Source organism: Panthera pardus, unplaced genomic scaffold, assembly GCF_024362965.1.
Source record: "Panthera pardus isolate Hobbes unplaced genomic scaffold, ASM2436296v1 HiC_scaffold_2, whole genome shotgun sequence".
NCBI lineage: Eukaryota > Metazoa > Chordata > Mammalia > Carnivora > Felidae > Panthera > Panthera pardus.
The window spans coordinates 34,221,984-34,244,855 of record NW_026526765.1 but is presented as its reverse complement, the minus strand read 5'-3'; the positions used below and the strand labels follow the sequence as shown (position 1 = coordinate 34,244,855).

General features: G+C 38.6%; 1 protein-coding gene across 5 annotated transcripts in view; it reads right to left on the bottom strand.

Moving 5' to 3' along the window:
* GHR (growth hormone receptor) overlaps positions 1–22,872 on the bottom strand; it is a 269,897-nt gene that overhangs the window by 146,489 nt on the left and 100,536 nt on the right. The gene's annotated exons all lie outside the window — the stretch shown is intronic.

Genomic DNA, 22,872 nt, shown 5'->3' with positions numbered 1-22,872 from the left:
ATGTCCCTAGGAGAGGACAAAGTGTCAACACACAAAGTCTGAAACTTTAATGTAGTCCATCAGTGATGTGCCCATGTGAGAAGGAGAAAGTACCATTATTCCCCTTCCCCACCATAAGTCTCTATGTAGAGGCAGGTACTCCACAGGAATCTACCAAATTGTACCTTAGCCTACTGGGTTCTTATTTTGCAATGTAAGTTTGTAATATTTTTCTAGGGAAAATACCTCTGTAAATTTCTACTGATATTTATGCATTCTTTGGCTATAGCCTCACAGCAAGATTTTCATTTGGGGTGGGGCGGTGGTTGGGTGGGGGAGACAAGTTTCTATTCTTGCATAATGGAACTCACACCATTTCCACTTTCAAAGCCTGAGGCATTTTGCCTGCCCATGCCCCCAACCCCCACTTCCACAAGGGAGAGCTAGCTGAAAAGCAGTGTAATCCAGCTGGTGTGAGTTTTCATTCTATAAACTGCCCAGCAGAGGAGACCTCCAAATTACAGTTAGGCCTGTGATATACTGACTTTTATTCCTCGGCTATAAAACGGTACATAAACACATGAGAAGAGATGGAGATTAAACATGATATTTTTTTCCAATATGTTATAACCAATTCCAGGCCAAGAAAGGAAACGCTTCCATTTTTTTTTTTAATCTTAAAATGAGCAAGTAGTTGTTGAATTCTTAGTTCTAGAATTGTGCAGGGCACAATGGAGAATACAAAAGCAATCACAATCATGGTTCTCTACCCCAAGAATTAGGCAAGATAGGCACGTGAAATTATGAAAAGAGGAAGTGTACCTAAAAATGAAAGAAAGATCAGAGTGGGGAAATAATCAGCGACTGAATGACAGAGAAGATTGTGCTAGGTAAGGAATAGTGGGGGTAGGATGTGAACATGCATTATGGGTAAGAGCTCAGATGGTACAAATGTCCTGGGTATGGCTTTGGATCTGATTAGCTCAGGGCAGTAGTTGGAATGAGCTGGTGAGATAGAGAACAGGTTTGAAACTATGAATAAAGGGGAATAAAATTGGATTGGCAAAGGAGGACTAGCCCGAAATAGCATTTCAACTCATATTAATCAGAAAGTTACTAGAAGTTTTGGGATAGGCAAAGCATGTGTAAAATGGATTATTCTTGGGCTAAATCTGCTCCTCATACTTTCCTCATTAAGTATCACTGAGAAATACTGACAAGATATGGTGATGACTGGATATAGAAGATGATAAAACATGTCTATTGTAAATGACTGAATATATGTGTGGAGGAAAGATGGCGCTATTGATAGAAATCGGAACTTTGGGATCAGAGCTGTTTAGAAAGGATAAGATCACATGACTGTCTTGGGATATTTGGTATTAAAGTGATTTAACAGTGATTGAAAGACTTGTGGAAATGTTAGAAATGTCTGGTAGGAAGATGAAGATAGGAGACCAAAGACTGGGAGAGAGAATGAGGTCATTACTGGATTTTAGAGATATTTACATAGAGAGGATGAGTACCAGATGAATTTAATGTGAAGACTAGACTATTTCATGAAGAACCCCCATATCAACTTTATTAAAAGTAATCTTAAAAACCATGTTAAGCCATATAGGGGAACATGTGTTCATATCTGGTTTGTAATTTGGCAGGGACAAAATGAACCACCACCCACAGCTACCTACACCCTCTGATTTGTATCAAGTATTTAAAAGGAAAGAGGTCAACAGCATCCCTAGAAGAATGATGTTAGCATATTTATATACAGGAGGAATAGCATGAAAGATTAAGGAACTTGTAGCCCTGTTAAGGCAAGATACCAGAGTGGCAGCTGAATTGATAGAAATAATATATCCCCCAATTTTCATTTTACTGAATTAGCTATTCTGATACCAAAAAAGTAAGAGCTGATTAAAAAATCCCTACAGAAGCAGAGGTGTTTATATTGCAAAACCAAGACTCTAGTTAGATAACATAATAAATGTGTACTTTCTGATGCAGGTGTTGATTAGTAATGAAATATTGCAAAACTGAATCGAGGCGATTTCCTGGTGAAGCTGTGCTAAGAACTCAATGCTGAAAAAGAGGCTAATCCAAAAGAGTATTTGTAACAACCCATTGTAATTAGTACTGGGCACTTATTTGAATAGTTTGCATTTGTTCGTGTCATTACCCACTTTTTATAGTGGTGGTCACTTGAAAATTGTTCAGACCTAAAATGCCTAAGGTCATTTTATTTCTTTCCCGTTAAAGAGACAGAAAAAGTTCACAAACATTACTGACCTCACTAGTTTTGCTGAGATTTCTCTCTTCTCAGAATCTAATGGGGAATACAGGATAGGAAATTATTTTAAATGTGTAATGTGTGAGGGAAAAAGGCCTTTCGGAATATTATATATACTAAGTCTCCTTTTTTATAAAACATTTAAAGCATAGATCATATGCACCTGCATTAACCAATTCAGTTACCAATTCAGTGTCCGTGGTGCATTGGAAACAGGGTTAACGTAACTGAGGAAATAAGTATGCAAAATTTTTACAAAATTTCAATTAGATAGTTTAACTAAGCATTTAATTAAGTATATTTGGGACAGGTTGAGACGTGAATCTAGTGAATCTAGATTTTTATGAAATCTAAATACAGATCAGTATTTCTGATGAAATGTTAGCATTCAAATTAAGATGTGCTATAAGTGTAAAATATACACGGATTTTAAAGGCTTGGTACAAAAAAGGGATGCAAAATATTTTGACAAGGCCTATGCTTACCATATGTTAAACCCATATTTTGGATTGCTGGGTTAAATAAAATATATTATTGAAAACTAATATTCCTTGTTTCTTTTTATTTTTTAAATATGATCAGTAGAAAATTTAAAATCACATAAGTGGCTTTCATTATATTTTATATTTCTCTTTGACAACACTAACATATACATATTATGGTTCGTATGCTTGTACTTGCATTCAGAAACATTAAACTGTTACAGTGGGCATATATGCTTTTGTAACAAACAATAATAAAAAATTACATTTCTAATGATGTATCAAATCCTGTGGTTATATTTTAAGAGGTCGTCCCAAATGCAGAATGATGGGGATTGAAGATTCACTGAAGAATTAGGCATGATTATTTTTGTAGGCTTTTTTTTTTACAGTACTCAGTATGCCTTAGTTTACCATAGAAGGGTGACAATTCGCACTGTATCTCTCTTTAAGTCATAGACAGTGGTGCACTGATAAATGTGTAACAACTGTCTCTCTGGAATTTAAAGAGAGAGAGAGAGAGAGAGAGAGAGAGAAAGAAGGACCATGATTGGTAGCATTTACCACTTTCTTTGGTGTAGATACCTTCACCAAGGCGGATTTTAAGTTATCAAGTCACTGAACCTGGATTGCCTGAAGTCACTGAACGTGGATCCACAAGCGAGTACAAACAGGACCCAGCACACCATCAGCTCAGGAAATGAATGATGTTATCTAGGCTCCATGCAGGTGACAGGTACAAAGATTAATCTGCTGACATTGATAGAAGATGTAAGAGACAGGACTACTGAGTGAACCCTGGACACAATTTCATTTGATGCCATCTGTTTTACTGTTTGCTGATCATATTTAGTAAATAATCATTGACAGATATTTTCCCAAGTCTTTAGAAATTAACATCAGCCTCTACCATAAATGCCATCTTTGATCATCATTTACAGAGAGGGTGAGCTTGGGGCTAAGTGCATGTGTTCTGGAGTCAGAGAGAGCTAGGTTCAAATCCTAGCTTTACCAAACCTGTTTACTAGTCTCTAATATAAGGATGATAATCTTATTACCTTTTTCATAGGAAAATCAGGAGGAGATTAAATGAGATGTTCTATTGAAAGCATTTTACATGTATCCAATAAATAAGTTCTTTATTAGACTCTTTCTGATACTAGTAATAAATAGATTATGTTTTGTAATGCTTCCATTGGGTGGATTGGGGTTGGGGCCCTCATCTATATATCATGAAATAGAAGCCTAGGGGGGTGGTAAAGCAGTCAGTAAATATGTTCTCGGGTAGCCACAACATGTACAACTCCCTTCTTCAATCATGCACTTACATCACATAAGGGTCCGAGGAAAATGAAGAGTCATCATAATGTAATGTGTGCATCTTCTAGGATAAAGCAGGAATGCTGCTCATTTTTGCTTGGGTGTATAGGCAATTGTACACCTTTGACATGGATGCCCAGTTGTGGGAAAAAATCTAGAGGCTGGTTTCACCCGTAATTACTATCTCAGCTGTTGTAAAAAAAAAAAAAAAAAAAAAAGTCTATGCTGTTGTTAACTGGGTCCAGATCATTTGTCTTGTGAATCACGCATTTCTAGAGATGAGAACTGGGTAGATGAATTCCAATGATAAGAGGCTTGACTTCAAGCTAGGACTTTCCCTGTGAGAATACAAAAGGCAGCTGGGTTATAGGAATTTTGGTATTAAACTCTTCCTTTCTGGAGAAGTGAAAAAATACAGGCCTTTTCAGAACTAAATACTTAGTGCTGCCCCTATCTTGGTCTGCATGGGCATTCTGCTAGGAGTGGACCTTTATTGGTGCATGGGGCAACCTGTCTGAGTTTATTAGTAAGACTCGGTGGCACTTTGCAGTACCTTGACATAACAACTACCCTTGTGGAGGGTGGCCAAACTCACCCAGCTTGACTCACTTGGTGCATCTACTGATTCACAATGTGGGTATGTCTCTCACATCAAAGAGAACATCAATTGCATAGGTACGTATTTGAACAGTGCGTTCCTTTTTGTATCATACTTTATACCACTGCACCTACAGAGTCATTTTTGTTTTTTCCAAAACAGAATTTGAAAAAGCAAGTCTCTTACTGGATTTCTGCTGTGTCTCTCTCTTTTCACAAGTGGCTTTTTTTTTTAAACCATTTATTTTTTTTAGTGCGATACATCATATAGAACATGGAGAATATACTTTAAACAAAGTTGAAGAGGTTGGAATTTCTTTCAAACTCTCAGACGGAAATTGGTTTTGTTTTACCTAATTTAATAGGAAATGGATAGGCTGTTGAAGACATGATCACAGTGAGTGAAGTCTTCAAGCAAAAACATTCGTTATCTTGATGAGATGATAATCTGACAATGATTAGTAAAGTAAGTCAGTGCACTAAAAGGACTTACTAACAGACCCAGATAACATATAGAGCGAACATTGGGAGAAACCCTTCTTTCCTTTCATCAAGTCCAAAATGAACTTGTTCTTTTAAGGCAAACAAGTTGAGAAACCAAGAGTGAGGCAATATGATCTTCTGGACAAAGCATTTCCAGAGAAGGTGTCAGCAATCCCAAGCCTTGGTGCCAGCCCGACACTGCCTGACCTGGTAACTCAGGCACTCATTTAATCATTGTGGGCCTCAGTTCCCTCGTCGGCACACCATCCGTGATTTTGTGGTAAGCCAAATGTCAGGCTGCGCAATGTAATGAAAGCTGCCATTCTTTGAGGACTGCTTGTCCCGACGCTGCCAGGCTCCTTGTCCTTCTCTTCTTTTAGCTGTGAGTAACTGGGGGCAGGAGGTCTGTCTCACGTACACGTTGTGTCCCCAACAACTAGCCTTGGGCCTGACATAGAGTAGATGCCTCCCCTAAAAACTGCCTTATTATTTCATTCAACTTTTACAAAGACTCTGTGAAAGACAGCCTCATTTTAACGTTGAGAATACAAAAGTTTAGAGGAACTTTGAGAGGTTCCATGAATCCCCCGACAGAACCATGCCCAGAGTCTCCAAGGCCTGTCTTCACCTTCCCATGCTGCACCGTAAATATGAAACTAGGCCAACCGAGCACATGAGCAGAGTACCAGTGAGGCAGGAAAGCTACAGAGGGCAAGAAAAAAAGAGGAAAGTTTGGATTCGAATTATGGACAGGGTCAGACCACAATATTTTCAGTGCTCCGGCCTGTCAAGGGCGGTAATAATTCATAAATGCTGACACAGTAGGTTCTTTAGGAGTATTGCTCAAGGGATATAATATTCATCTCTAGGCCTTACAGCCTCCAAGAGCACCTGGCCTACTTGCGGGTACATTACTTAAGAGCTATAAAGTGTGCGCTTTCCATGACATGGGGCATCCCCCCACCTCCTTTAAGCCTATATATATAAATAGAAAGGAGTCTACTTGGCCAGACTGACTGGCTGCCAGATAGATGGCAGACACGGGGCAGATCAATGTCAAGTCTCAGCTCCAGGAAGTTTATAATATACCACTTCACTCTTCGAGATCAGAGGACGTGTAACAGTTTGGACTTGGACCATTCATTGTTAATAGCTTTAATAGAAGATGTCCTCTAGAACAGTGCTGGGTCACAGAAATATAACGTGAGACACAAGTGCCAGCCACATATGTACTTTCGAATTTCCGAGTAACCACGTTAAAAAAGAAAAACATAAAATTTTAATTTTTTAAATATTTTCCTAAGATATCTTATGTACCCCAATATATCTATATATTATTTCATCATATAGTAAATATGAAAAGCATTGAGGTATTTTTCATATGGAATCTTTGAATCTAGTGTGTATTTCACGCAGCCCATCACAAGTGGCGCAAGCCAGATTTCAAGTGTTCCACAGTCACATGCAGTTAAGTGGCTACCATGTGAAAGTGTGCAGCTCAGGGACACAGAGACTGTGGGTGTCCATGTGGCCAGCTCCCTGGCTACCGCAGAGTGTATCTGCACTCATTACTGCTCATGAGCAGAATAAGCTGCTGAGAAGGGACCTTGAAACAGTCATTTTTCAAGACGTAATAGTTTCTTAAAGTCCTGGAAAGAAATAAGTCTTGCTACGAAACCAAGAGGCAGGATGCTCCAGTCCTTCCTAACATCCATTTTACATATAATTACCGAGCACTGAAATCTACGTACAGTTAAATCATTTTGTTTGTGGCACAGAACTGGCACAGAGCACCAGATCTGTCACTGGTTATGGGACTTTCAGCAAATCATTTCTCACCCTCAGCCTCGGCTTCCTTATCTTCAAAACAGAATGTCTGGAGCATATCAATAGTTCTCAGCCTTGACTGCAAATTAGAACCATGTGGGAAACTTAAAAAAAAAAAAATGCCCTGCCTTTACCATATATAAAACAGCATCTCTGTGGTGGGGCCTGAGTATTAACACTTTAACATTTGTTATGTGATTCTAAAGTGCAGCTAGGGTTAAGAATCACTGACTTAGTCCAAACCAAATGTGCTATGATGTTTCAGTTTGTGCCAATGGAGCTCATATGCCCCAGGGAGCCTTCCTCAGCTGAGTGGAGGGAGAGAAAACAAAACAAAACAAAACAAAACATCAATCTTTCCCATCCAGTCAACCAATAAATGTAATTTTTGCAATAGAAAGCCTTCTATGCCAACTGGGGTTGAAATACTAAATATAAAGGTAGGAAAAGAAAATATTATCCCATGAAATGGCAAGATAAAAAGAATACATGTAATGGATGAAATCATTCATAGACAAGATCACTCAAGGAATGATGAAACATTATTTCAAAGTGTTACTGATGTGGTCCCCTCAAGATGACCATCTCTGGTTTTTCAATCAAACGCTAATTTAGGTACTTCCCTGAGGGAATTCTACAGATGTAATTAAGGTTACTAATCAACTGATTTTAAAATAGGGAGATTATCTTAGATCACTGAGGTGAGTCCATGTAATTATCCTATAAAACAGAAGTAATCAATGAGATGTGGCGGAAGAGGAAGGCTGAGAGGTGAGAAATGTGAGAGGGATTTGATGTGCTGTTGCTGGAGGGGACGGCATAGAAAACATGAGATGCAATGCAGGCAGACGAAAACAGGAGTGAAAACTGGCACCTAGCTGACAGCCATCAAGGGAGCAGAGAAGACAGTCCTACAATGACAAGGAATTAAATTGGGTTAGCAATCTTAAGGAGTGTGGAAGCAAATTCATCCCCAGAGCCTCCAGAAGGTAACAGAGCCCTAAAAAGTTTTTTTTTTTTTTTTAATTTCAGCATTCTCTAAGCAGAGAATTCAGTTGAGCCATGCTGTGTCCAGACTTCTGACCTACAGAATTGTGAAGTATTAAATGGGTATTGTTATAAACCAATACATTTATGATGATTGCTTATGGAAGCAATAGAAACTAACACAGTCTCTAAAAGTCCATTAGAGAGTCCTAGGTTGATTTCCTAAACATCAATCAGGAAGATAATTATCCAGTCACCTTTGAAACATGTCCAAGTGAATAAGGGCCTTTTTCCAGAGCACAGAAACTTGTGACTTGAGAGGCAATCTAGTTCAATCAATTAATGATGGATAAGGAATGCTAAAAAAAAAATTAGATACCAAATAATCTGTGGCTTTGTCTCCTCCAACTGTCCTTGGCCAAGAGCACTTTAATCAGCCAACAAGAATGTGCCAATATGGAAACAGGTACAATAATCTCTCAGAGCTAGGTGATGCTCTCACCTGAAGTCATTCAGTTCCCTCTATTCCAACTCTACGATTGCCAAATGAACTTCTGATTCTTATCTTACTTTCTGGGTTTCTTCTCTTTCTGGAAAACTAACACAATAACTAGCTGAAATGAAATTGCTTGACAGATGAAATGGAGCATAAATGAATGAACTGGCATTCTGGTATACTGGTCCATCTCTTGAGCTTGGCTAGTAGAAATTGAATTCCTAGAGTCTAATCACCTCTGGGTCATTTGATGGAATTTATTTTTTGAACACATAGATCTGGACATGAGATGATCCCAGGGAAAGTGAGAAACACTGCGCGCACTTGTCTGAATTAGTTTGTTGGCCTTGCTTCTCATCTTAACCCCAGGTCTAACCAGGGAATTAAAAAACAGATGATGTGTCAATGGGAAGGTAAATCAAAACAAAGGTCAAGGTCTATGACAGAATAGCGTAGGGGGAAGATAAGGATAAGCAGCATTTATTTTATGGAAAAGGTGGTTTGGAAGGGGGAAGTACAGGCTATCTTTGCAACATGTCCTTGTAAATTTAACATCTTGGCTCAGGAGAGCCTGTTTTTAGTCCTCTGCATTAAACATTTAATTCCCAGGAGCCTTGTGTTTACCACCCCATGAGACCACAACGTAACTCAGGAAATGGAAATTCAATGAGCTGGCCGTGTTTCTCCTAAATCAGTTGGCTGGTGGATGATGACTGGAACAAGCAGGCTGAGCCAAACCCTGACCCACTCACTAATGAATCACAGAGACTGTCCACCTACCAAGAAGTCAAAGAAACAAACACTTCAATGCTTTTCCATTGTAATCTCTTTGGGTGATTTCAGTTTCATATCTTGTGGAACAGTAACACAACATTTATCTTCTAACCTGAAAACTGATTCAAACGAATTTTTTTTATATCCAACCTCTTGTGATCATGTTACCAACTAAGACTTTACTTCCAAATGAGGAAGAAAAGCTACAGGGAATCCCCAGGGTGGCAGTTTATATAAAGCCTCATGTAAATACTGCAGAACTAGAGAGCAGGTTCCCCAGACATAGGGACTAATACCCATAAGCATCTGAAATAACTCCTGCCCAAATTGAACTCAGCACCTCCTACCTGTCCCCAATCTCATTCCTCATATTCCCTGTCTTGATTGATGAGATTAGGGTTCTGCAGCTACCTGAACTAGCTACCTTGGTTACCCCATCCCTTTTCACAGGTAACTTGATGCTATAAGAGAGTGATTCTACCTCAGAATTCTCTATGAAATGTAACTCCTCCTCTCCCACTAGCCCCACTGCGTCTTTCCTGCCTTTTTTACACTTGATGCAGCCTTCCTCATGGTCTATCTTCCTTTACTTTTAAGTCTGCTGCCAGACAAATCACAAACCTATTTATGCTTCCATGAAGCCTTCTACACTCCCCGTGAAACATAAGTGTTAACTCTTCTGTGCCTCCACACAGACTTTTTTTAACCTCTGCTATACACAATGCCACAGTCAGAAGATGATGAACCCATTTGTGGAATAAATGAGTTCTCAGTGCCTGTGTTACTATCTAACGCTCTGCAGGGCAGAAAAAATCCCACTTCCGCTATTTATTACTCTACCCCACCACCAAAGTACTTTGCAGGATTTGATGAGTGGACAGATATGTAGGTTGGTTTTGCTGGTGAGTATTGCTGGATATAAGGTGGGCCAGAAGCACTAGAAGTTCTCCCCTCCACCCAAGAATATCCACAGTATCATCTACCTATAGTTTCTGGATCTTTAGAAGTTAGTTTGGGTAAAAGAGAGCACAGCGCAATTTTGGGGTTAGAAGATGGGCCCAGGACCGAACTTTGGGCAGCCAGAATATAGTCTGAGGGTGCCAGGTATAGGTTCGAGAGAATTTCACAAAGGGACAGAGGGTCACAGGTCAAAATTCTGCCTAGGACCCACCTGAATGGCTGTGAATGCTGACTAAAGGCTGCACTTGTTTGGAATATGGCAGAACTCAGCTTCCACAGGTCAGCTTCCCCATGAGTAACCTCACCCTCAGTCCCTTCAGATTCCCCATTCAATTTCCTCTCTACCTTTGCAGGAGGGGCAAGCAGGAAAAGTCAAGAGAAAAAAGAAGATGTATCCAGGTGGTTTTCTGCTTTCCTTTTATCATCAGCACAGCACAGAGCATGCAGTGTAATTATTTTCCTGCAAGTTATTTGCCATGATCACCAGGTTATGTTCTTTAAACTACAACTGGTTTAAACATAAGTGGTTTTGCTAATTTTTCTCTTAATCAGAATGTCTGGAAGTCCGAGGTTAGTGCTGATGGAGGGAAGGAGAGCCAATGTGGAAGCCAGAAGCCCAGTGAGAATCCGAGAGTTGGAGGGAGCTCTAAGGACCATGTTAGTCTAAACGTTTCACTTCACAGCCGAGGTAAGCGAAGTGCAGTGAGACACCACTGCTGGTTACAGCCGAGCTGGGAGCAGCACCGAAGTCTCCTGCCCCTCCTCCAATGGTGTTTTTTTTTCTTTTTTACAACTCCACATTGTTGTGGAGCAATCACCTGTTGCTATGATTTCAAGAAGCAAAAAGCCACACTTACCCTCAGCTCACATGTGCTGTCATACGCAATATCATTTATCATTAGACATTCAGGACAAGCAAATCATAACACGTATGGGCATACAGCCACCCAGTTCTTCTGGCAGCCACAGAGGGCTGGCCACTACCCACCCTCAACAGGAGCTGAGTGCCCCCTGCCAGCTTCTTTAGGGTAGGAAAAGAGGCCTTGAGTAATTGAGAAAAAGAATTTACTCATAACCAGCCCTAAAGTCTGGACCAAACTGAACTGAAATTTCTGAAAATAATCCTGGATAGAACCTTGCAAAAATCTATCCTCTACATGGATGCCAACGTGATTTTCCTAAATTGCTGATCAACAGCCTCTAATTCAGACTCCTCATTATCAAATGATAAACTCCTAGAAAGGTACATCCAGCCCTGGGTAGTCTGACCTGGCCTCTTTTTTTTTTTTTTCATGTTTATGTATTTTTAAGAGACAGAGCATGAGCAGGGGAGGGGCAGGAAGGGGCAGGGAGGGGCAGAATCAGAAGCAGGCTCCAAGCTCTGAGCTGTCAGCACAGAGCCCAACGTGGGGCTTGAACCCACAAACCGCAAGAGCCTGACCTGAGCTGAAGTTGGACGCTTAACTGACTGGGTCACCCAGCACCCCTGACCTGGCCTCTCTCTACCCTTCCATTCCTATCTTTCACTAATTTCCAAAACCGCCCCTTTCCTCTGTCCATGAGAGGGGACTTCTCTGAAGTTTCCAGACTCTTCACCTCTTTGGCCCCTCTGCCACCTGTCTTCTTCTCACTTTACCCATCTCTGCTACTCAACCCCCCAACCCTCAGATCAAGGTCACTTCAACTTAGATGCATTTCTTCACTTACCAGATAAAATTAGGGGCCCCTCCTCTCTACTTCCATACAGCCTTGACAAACCCCTATCAGAGCAATATAAGATAGCCATGATTTTCCCATCTCTCTTCTGAGATGCTATTTCACACAGTGCCTAGCACACTCCATTTAAAATGAATTTTGAAGGAATGAACAGAGACACCTGACACTGTTTTAAAAATGGGTATTTTAAGGGGTGGGAGCATGTCCTTCTGTGGAAAGTTCATCTGAGTGCATTTTAATGAGATAAAGTGGCATTTCCATCATATCAGGCATGGTAGGATAGCTTGATTCAGGCATGCAGTAAGGAACCCAAAGCATAGAGAGCACAAAAGCATAGAGAGCACAAAGCATAGCTAGGCTAGAAGCACAAAAAACCAAAGTAATGTTTTCTTTTTCTTTAAAGTGTATCTTTTCTCCTTACACCTGTCAGAATGGCTAGAATAAGACAGACAGGAAATAATAGGTGTTGGCAAAGATATGAGGAAAAAGGAACCCTCATGCACTTTTGGTGGGAATGCAAATTGGTGCAGCCACTGTAGAAAACAGTGTGGAGGTTACTTAAAATATTAAAAAAAATAGAATTACCATATGATCCAGTAATTCTACTAATGGGTATTTACCCAAGGAAAGTAAAAAAAAAAAACTAATTCAAAAAGATATATGCACCCCTATGTTTATTGCATTATTAACAAGAGCCAAAACAAAATAAAACAAAAAACAAGAGCCAAGATATGGAAGCAACCAAAGTGTCCATCAACAAATGAATGGATAAAGAAGATGTGGTATAGGGGTGCCTGGGTGGCTCAGTCGGTTGAGCGTCCGACTTCAGCTCAGGTCACGATCTCGCGGTCCATGAGTTCGAGCCCCGCATCGGGCTCTGGGCTGACAGCTCAGAGCCTGGAGCCTGCTTCCGATTCTGTGTCTCCCTCTCTCTCTGCCCCTCCCCTGTTCATGCTCTGTCTCTCTCTGTCTCAAAAATAAATAAATGTTTAAAAAAAAATTAAAAAAAAAAAGATGTGGTATATATACATATATATATATATATATATATATATATATATATACACACACACACACACACACACACACACACACACATACATACCATGGATGGTATATCATGGATGGATCTATAAGGTATTATATTAAGTGACATAAATCAGAGAGATAAATACCATATGTGGAATTTAAGAAACATAACAGAGAAAAAAAGACACAAAAATTCATACTCTTAAATACAGAGAACAAACTGGTAGTTACCAGAAAGGACGTGGGGTGGATAGGTAAAATAAAGAGATTAAGAGTACACTTATCATAATGAGCACTGAATAATGTATAGAAATGTTCAATCATTATATTGTACACATGACACTAATATAACACTGTATGCTAACCATATAAATATAAATATATACCCAAAAAAGTGTTGACCTTTTCTAAGACTTCAGAAAACCTAGAAGAAAATGAAAAACACACATGGACCAGAATCAAAACTATGAAGTGTTTCTTGAACGCAAATTATAATCTCTATTGACGTTCTCAAAATGTATGAGCCCCTTAAATAATCAGAAAACTAGCCTTTCATTCAAAGAACAAAGTTTGGAAACCCAAATTATATCTCACATGTTCAGCTAAGGAGTATGCCTTCAGTAGACTAACATTCATATGTTCTGTTTTGTTTTGTTTTGTTTTGTTTTTTGTTCTGGCAGTTGACAAGAAGTTAATTTGCTTAAGGAAAATCCCTCAGTCAAGCCTTTCTAGCTTTTCCTTGCCGTTTTAATGTGGTACATGCTATAGCCCCACAAACGTGTTACTCCAGTATATCTGCAGTGTCCTAACTAAAGTTACTGACTGGGTCTTATCTGCACAGTTTTTGTGTCCTGTTTGCTTCTTGAATCTGATTAACCAGAATATTTCTCTTACCTCTTTTTAATATGTGAAGTCACTTGACCTAATTTATGTGTAGAAGCACTACACCATTGGTTTCAATCTTTATATTCTGTGTAAAAACAAAATCCAATTTATATAATAAAATCATTTCTCTAAAAATTTAAGTCATTTTCAGATAAAAAATAAACATGCATTTCTGATACGCAAAAAAATCTGTTTTTTCTGATAATATTTTATGAACTCCAGCACAAGGAAAGGGGGTTTTGTTTAGAGTAGAAAGGAGAAGGTTGAAGAAGTAGAGGAAAGAGGGAGCAAGGGAAATTAGGGCAGTTGGGGAAAGAGTGAGGTGGGAGAAGAAAGAAAGCAACTGGCTGAGCCATTAGAGATTTACACCAAAAAAAAAAAAAAAAGAGACCTGACTCTCAGCCTCTTAATCAAAGTTAAAAAGAACGGCACGCTAACAAATAGTCCGGCAGACATTCCTGAAGTAGAAGCCGGATTTTCATAGGTTTTCCTCTGGGCTTTACCGCAAGAGGTTTTTAGATGCCCTTTTTCATTCAGTCATGTGTGCAAGCAGACCATATTATACAAACTTGGTTAAAATCTGTCAGAAAGAGGAGGCATGAAGGTGGAATATGGTGAATTTCTTGGTCACTGCTTGGCATGTCTTAATCACTAGCTTCTCGGACTTGCTGCTTTCACTTATATACGGCACAAAATCTTCCCCAATCAATTATATTCCCTCTCGTGAGCCCCGCCCCCCCTCACATGCGTGCGCGCGCGCAGCGCGCGCAGCGCGCGCGCACACACACACACACACACACACACACACACACACACACACACACGCGCGCGCGCGCCTCTGGTACCAGAAGAGTAGATGAAAGCACACGACCATTGCCTCATATAACAACCTCCCCCACCCCCCGACCTTTGCCCAGAACGTCTTTGGGTTCTGCCAACTGAAGTGAAGGCCAGGCCTGGGCTGGATCCTCGTGAGACCCATCACAACATCACAGTAGAGCCAGCCAGGCCAGAGGAGAAGGCAGCCAAGTGTTAAAATTCAACAAAGAGTATGAGCTGGACAGGCTGACGACAGTGATAGGCGTAACTAACTCTAATCCTGTGGTCTAAGGAGCGCAAAAATGAAAGCTCTCAGAGGGCAGAGGTGTCCATCTGCTATATTCACTGGTGTTTCACTGATGTATACCAAGTGCCCAGAGTGTAACACTTTGAATACTTGTTAAATGAAGGATAAATGAATGACTTCCAAAGCATTAGTGTCCATTGGAAATCTTAACACACTTAACTGTTAAATGTTTAACCATAGTATCAACGATGCAAAGTAGTGGACTAGAAAATTATTAGTACTACCTACATATTAACTGGATATTATCCCACTAATAGGATATTTGGGTTGACTGGCAGGAGGACATAGTACTGAGATTACGCGGGTTTCTCTTTTGAATTAACTTGTAATAAAGAGAAGTAGGTCTATGAAAAAAATCACAAGTCAGCAAAAGGTGCTACACACTCAACATTTAGTGAATTAGGTCCACAAGCGGCACAAGAGACAAAATAACTGCTTTCTAGCTCTGGAGTTTCACCATCTTTCTTGTTGTTCCTCACATGGTTGGAACAGTCATGATGATTTCCATCACCGAGTGCGGGCTGAGTTGTTATAAATGCAAGGCTATGTTACTAACATTCCTGCGTATGATCAACACTCCCGTCCATACTATTAATACGAGAAGACTGCTCATGATTTGTGACCACAGCCGGAATTAGCAAGACCTGTTGTTGGTGAAAACTCCTTTCTGCCTACTTGGCTTTCCTAAGTTTGTATGCAAGAAACCATTCTATGACATCATCCACACAAAGTCCTATAATATAAGAAAACCTCACAGGGGAGCATTCACTTGACTAGGTTAATTAACAATGACTACATAGGAGTCTCATTAATTGTGAATTGGAGGTTAATTTATTACAAACTCATATTTTGGATGTGTAGAGGCAGCCTTCCTGACGGAGGTCTCTAAAGCACATTTCTGAAGTTGAATTCAGGGGTCCAGAAACACTTCCTCCCTCAACTTGGTGTTCCTGCAGTATTTGTAGCACAAGCCAGAAACACAGGAGTTACCTGGCCATCTTCTCTACCTCCTCTGTCCCCATTTCCTCTGTCAACATCACCTCTTCAGCATCTTGAATTCGTTTCGTGCCCTTATCCTCTGTGTTGCTATCACCAAGTCCCAGCCACTCTGTCTCACTTGGACTTCAGGAATGCCCTCTTAACATCCAGTAAGACTCCCTCCAATCCATTTTTTACAGAAAAATTATGTTTTGAAACACAATTATGATTATGACACCCTTCTGAATAAGACATTCAAATGACTTTCCTTCTCCACAGTACTCATACCACAATCCATTAAGGTGGTCTCATATTTACCAGTTGTGCTTAATAGTCACTCACTCTACTTTCAACTAGTAATGGAATCCAGTGCAAGAAGACATTTCCCAGCCAACCTTGCAGCAAACTGTGTCATGTGACTCAGTACTAGGTAGGAGGATGTGAGCAGAAGTGGCAAGTGCATCTTTCAGGGAAATGAACATCTCCTCTACTTCCCCTTCTCCACTCCCGTTGGCTTGGATGTTGATGTGCTTGGTCACCAAACACATGGATAAGAGCTACCTAGATCTGGGGAACACTTCTGGAAGTCACTCTGCAGAAGAATCACAGAAAATGTGGGTTTGAACACTGGCAAAGGACCGAGGGGCCAATGATTTTTTGACCAGCCAGCATAGACCTTTCTAGCTTATCCTTTAAAGAAGAAGGTCATTTTCACCTAATTTTTTAGGCGCAACTGTACGGGTAGTTGGAAAGAGTAATTACACAGGACTTGCACAAAAACATAGGCTGAAATTTTATCCTTAATACCTATTTTTTTTCTTTCTTTTCTTTTCTTTTTTAAAGAAAGAAAATGTACCTGAATGTATAATGTGACAGGGCTTTTTTTTGAGTCCTTTATTTTTTTTACAAGAGTTATGAATCCTATTAGTGTGCTACAACCAGAAGTATTTTTTACTTTAGAACCTGTGAATTGTTTTATTGGGGGAATTATTAAGGCCACAGAAATGACCACCATAGTCAGATAGAAATATTTTGGTCTAATAAGAAAATGGGACAATCTATCCCACCCTATCCCAAACCAAGTTTCCAAACCTCAAGTTAGTAAAAACAGTTAATAAACACTGGTTATACAAAGAAGTGTAGGGAAGTATAGGAAATTAGGAAAAGGAGCCTGTCCTATTAGTGTTGTGGGTTATATTTTTCCAGGTTTGGGCACCCAGCTTCCTAAAACCAAACTGTATACTGAGCAATGTATTTTGAAATGGTGCCAGTGGGACAAGCATGAGGCTCTCTGCTTCAAACAGCATTTTATTCACAGATGCTTCATATTTGTACCAAGGAGATGAGCTAAATCAAGAGTAGGAGTATGTGATGCTGGTTTGCAAAATGATTGCTTTCCTGAAGCCAATCTTTATTTTATTTTTCTGATAATAAATGCACAATACTTATGTAGAAGTTTGGTAAGTATTAATACAATCTAAAACAAATTATGAATTCCCTTTCTGTCATTCTCTTTCCAATAAAATTTCTAAAGAAAGCTGAAAACAGACCCTATACAAAAAGCTGTCTCGTGTTTTTTCTTCTTCCATCTAACATTAGTGTCTCTTCAGTACCTGCAATTAGATTGCCACTTTATCTAGGAAACGCAGCTTTTAGCAATTCTTTGTTGATTCCAATGAAATCAACCTGACTCAGCTAATATGAACTGATTAGATTGAGAATTAAGTCCTAATACCAACTGCTGTCCAATAGTAATTACTTGACATTAAATTTTGGGTGACCCAAGAAAATTCTATAAGCTTAGAGAAGTTTCAAGTAAGAGGATAGGGAGCTTGAAGACATTATAAAAGAATCCATGAAGGACCCAAGATGTACCTAGAGAGAGATACATGAGAATGGCTATGCACAGCAGCAGAGATCGGATGTCATTATAGTAAATCCCAATTACATGGAATTATATGGCAGCATCCTCTTCCTTGCTGGCTAAAAAAGCATAATACCCTCCTGCCCAACCACCACCACCCCAAAATACAAAAACTGAATATAAAATTTAATGGCTGCACTAATTAATATTCCCTCATATTCTTGTTTTTCTAACTATGAGTCACAGCCTATTATACTGTAGGGTCAGTCTAGTGGGCCAAACCTGGCTTTGTTTGCTGGCCTACTTACACAAATAAAATGGTGCTATAAGGCTAAATGTTCATACCTCCTGCTCCAATTCATATATTGAAACTTTATCCTCAATGTGATATTTGGAGGTGGGGCCTCTTAGGAGGTGATTAGGTGATTAGTGCCCTTATAAAAGTGGTCCCAGAGAACTCCCTGTACTCTTCCACCATCTGGGGATATAGTGAAAACAGCTGTCTATGACCCAGGAAGTAGGTCTTCACCAAACATGGCATCTGCCAGCACCTTGGTCTTAGACTTCTCAGCCTCCAGAATTGCAAGAAATAAATTTCTGTTGTGTATAAGCCACTCAGTCTATGGTATTTCTGTTACAGAGCCAGAACAGATGAAGACAAATGGAGAGGAGAAGGGAGGAGAATAAGATAGTTTCTTCACATGAACCTTTGTGCTGGCCAACATGGCACTGCAAGTTTACACTTTGAACTTCCTCCTCTGTGCCAACTACTGCAATGGTAGGTAGGTTTGTTTGTTTGTTTGTTTATTTATAACTAAGACAGTAGTACTGGAAAATGTTAAAGAGCAATTACAAGCCATGGAAGGCATATTGAGGAGCTCCAACCCACATATGGTGGGAGTTCCAGGAGAGAATTTAATTCAACTGCAAGAATCATTTTTGGAAAAGGTTATTATTAATTTTATAAAATTAAAAGAATGGAATGAGTTTTCAGATTAAAAACCCACAATACTCACCGAGGATTATAAATAAAAAGTAAATTCACAATAGGGCATCATGATAAAGAAAAACAAGGGACTTCAAGTAAGAGGCCGATTATCCACTAATGAATTCAAACATACCAGTAGAAGATTTTTCCTCAGGAACAACAAATGTCAAAACACAAATGAAAACCTTTAAGTGTCAGAGAAATAACCATCTATTTAGCATTTGATACCTAGCTAAACTGTCACTAAGTCTTGTGGTGAGCAGGTGGTGGAGGGAATATGAAAACAGTTTTCTACCTAAAGATTCTAATTTAAATAATTATTAAAAGAACTATTTTTCCAAGAAGACATCAATCATTTTAAAAATATACTGAAAGTCTTTTTTAAAATGTTCTATCCCAACTATTCCAGTTATTATACCCATATTTGTTGACCCATTTCTCTGCCCCCCATTTAAAGCCAAACTTCTCAAAGGAATTACATTAGACTCTTATTCTCAATTCCTCTTTGTCCACCTTCCTAAACTCATTAAAGTTAGGCCTTAACCTCCACCACTCCAATGACATAGATTTGTCCTTGCCACTAATGACCTCTACATTGCTAAATCTAGTGGTTAGTTCTTAATCATCTCATTTGATTTATTAACATCCAACATAACGGATCACTCTTTGAAACACTATCATAATTTGGTATTTCGACACTATTCTCCATTTATTCTACTACCTCACTGGATACTTCATCTTGGTCTACTTTGTTGTGTCATCTTCATTTCCCAGCCATGTGACACTGGAATACCCTTAGTCCTTATCATCCACTCTTATCTACCTACACTTATTCCTAGGTGATTTCATTTGTAATATGTCATTAATATCATCTATATGATTATGTTCTCCAAATATATAACTTTAATTCAAAACTCTTCCTTGAACTATAGGCTTATACATCCAATTGACTAATAATCCCCTTGGGTGCTTGATAGGAATCTCAAATTTATAAATCTATAAACAAACTTTTGATTTTACCCTCTTAACCTTTTCATTCCACAGTGTTGGTCATTTCATTAAATATCACCTTAATCCTTTCAGATTCTCAGGCCTTTCAGTCATACCTTGAAAACCAATCCATCAACTAATTCTCTTAGATATATCTTCAAATTATATCCAGAATGTGATAATTTCTTTCTTTCTTTATCTCCCTCACCCAAGTCACCAATATTTCTTATCTGGATTATTATAAACATTTCTTAATTAGTCTACATGCTTCTGGTCTTGAAAACCCTTATCCCCAAATATATAAGTCACCCATCAAGATCTTGCTAAAACAAGAACATGTCAGTTTTTTTGTTCAAGACCCTCAGATGGCATCCCATCTCACTTAGAGTAAATGCCAAAGTGCTTACAGTGGTCTAAAAGTCTTACTTGGTCTCCTTTGACCCTCTCCCCCCACCATTAATCACTATCTCTGCCTTCATCTACCACACTTTTCCTGCCCATTCTGCTCCAACCACACTGGACTCTTTGATGTTTCTTGAAGACCCCATGCAGTATATGCTATTCCCTCTGGGATATTTTTCTTCCAGATTTTCATCAAATAGCCATTAAAATATCATTTCATCTTTGAGCTCTTCCCTGAAAACCCAGATTAATAATAACTCTTATATCTTATTCTTCTCCATAGCACTTATCTTTATTTGTTTTCTGATTTTTATTTATCTCCTCTTACTAGAATGTCAATTATATGAGTTAAGGGATTTTATCTGTTCTGTTCACTGCTATATTTCCAAGCACCTATAACCACAGCAGGCCAATAGAAGACATACAATAAGGATTTGTTAGATGACTAAATGGTGAGGAAAAACAAAGGTAAAACATGATAGCCAACTCAAACAAATATTGTTTGTAAAAACAATACAGGCCACATTTTCTACTGATCAAAAACGGTGAAAGAAAATTTTAGATGAGGAAAATAGGTGAGTTTATCTCAAAGAACAATTAAAATGTGTTAGATTTTCTACTTTGTTTGGGAGAAGGATAGATAATCTGTGTGAAATGGGAACACTAATGTTGCTTGATGTGGGAGTGAGCGGCCCAGCTGAGGGGTGCATGGGGTGTAAGGTCAGCACTGATGATATGGCTGTCGCAGGCTTCTGCTGCCTTAAGAATCAGCACAGTTGTTAGGGGACCCACATCAGGGAAGACTGAGAAGGTCACACCCCACCCAGGCTCTAAGAAGGGAAAGAGAAGGTGAGCATAATCATGGTCTTGGGAAAGTGGCAGGCCTCACATAGTTTAGGAATAGATGTTATAGACTCATGTTCTGTGGATGTTTTTTCTCAGTAGGCAGAAATGAGAATCATTATTGCCAGGTAATAACTATATGTATTTGAAAAAAATGAAAGAAAAACCTTTGCATTTTTAGCTTTGCAAGGAAACATTTCTGAAGAGTGATTATTTAAGTCAATACCTAAAAAAAACCAAGTCTGCCAAAATATGCTTCAAGACATTGTGGGGGAAAAAAGCCCCAAAAGATAATACAATAGAAACATCCTGTACAAGTAACATTTAGACCAGGAATGCAAGGACAGTTCAATATCAGAAAGATTTAGCAATATAATCTACTGCATTAATAATTTTAAAGAGGTAATCAAATGGTTATTCTACCATGCAGAAAACCAGTGTTTATAATTTAACATTTATGATAAACTCTTAATAAACTAGAAATCCAGAGTTTTCTGAATCTAACAAAAATATGTCACCCAAAAACCTGTACCTAACAGCATACTTAAAATGAAACTTTTCAAGCATTCTCACAATTATGTGGCACAAGAAAAAAATGCCTATTATAAAGGCATACTATTTACATGGCATGGTACCTTATAAGGATAGGAAAGTTGAGATCAACAGGGAAAAAAAGCCTAGAAACATTTAAAGCATATATATGATCTTAGAACACAACAGAAAAGGCACTGCAAATAATGGAGAAAGAATAGAGCTCAGTAAATGGTATTGAGACAACTGGTTTTTCATATGGAATAAAAATAGATCCATGCTTTATACCACATATACAAATTAGCTCCATGTAAATTCAATGTCTACACATGTAAAACAAAACTTTGAGAAATAAATTAAAGCAACTTAGAGTACAGGAGGGATTTAAATATAATCATGGAGGAGAAAGTGATTGCTTAAGCAAGGCACAAAATGCAAAATAATAAAAGAAATTTAACTTTATCAAAATTTTAAAATTGTGTTAAAAGAGGTCATGAAAAAAATTAAAATGCCATCAACAGACAGGAGGCAAAAGTTTCAACAATATATTTTTCAGTATATGAAAAAGTATGAGTCATATGTATGAAATATAAACACATATATTAAAATACATATACATTAGGATCATACACATTTACACGTTTTTGTAAATCAATAAAGAGAACAGACAATAAAAGAGTAAACAAAGAGTAGAAATAGATAATTCAGAGGAGGAAATCCTAATGGCCCTATAAAAATGATGTTCAATTTTACGAATAATCAGAGTAATGAAAATTAAAACAATGAGATACTGATTCATATCTACCAACCCACACATAATTACGTCTGATAATAAGTGTGAGCAAGGACCCGGTGGGAGTGTAAATTGGTAAGAGAGCACTATGGAGAGCAATTTGTTAGTGTCTACGAAACACGAAAATGCACATATCCTATGATGTGGTAAGCCCACTGATATATACTCCAGAAAAACTCTATTACATGTATCCTAAAGGAAATGTCTAAGGACATTTATTTCAGTACAACTTATTTTTGTAAAACAATTGAATCATTTTAAATTTTCAGTAGTATGGGAATGGATAAGTTGTGATATTTTCATGAGATGGAGTAATATACAGAAATTTTTAAAAGAATGAACAAGGGGAATATAAAAACATAAATTCTGAAAACAGAATGTTTGATAGTAAAAGTAGTGATTGCCAGAATACCACAGTCCATATTTGAAGTAAAATATATGGGGGTACCTGGGTGCTCAACTCAGTCAGTTGAGTGTCAGACTTTGGCTCAGGTCATGATCTCCTGGTTCGTGAGTTTAAGCTCCACATCGG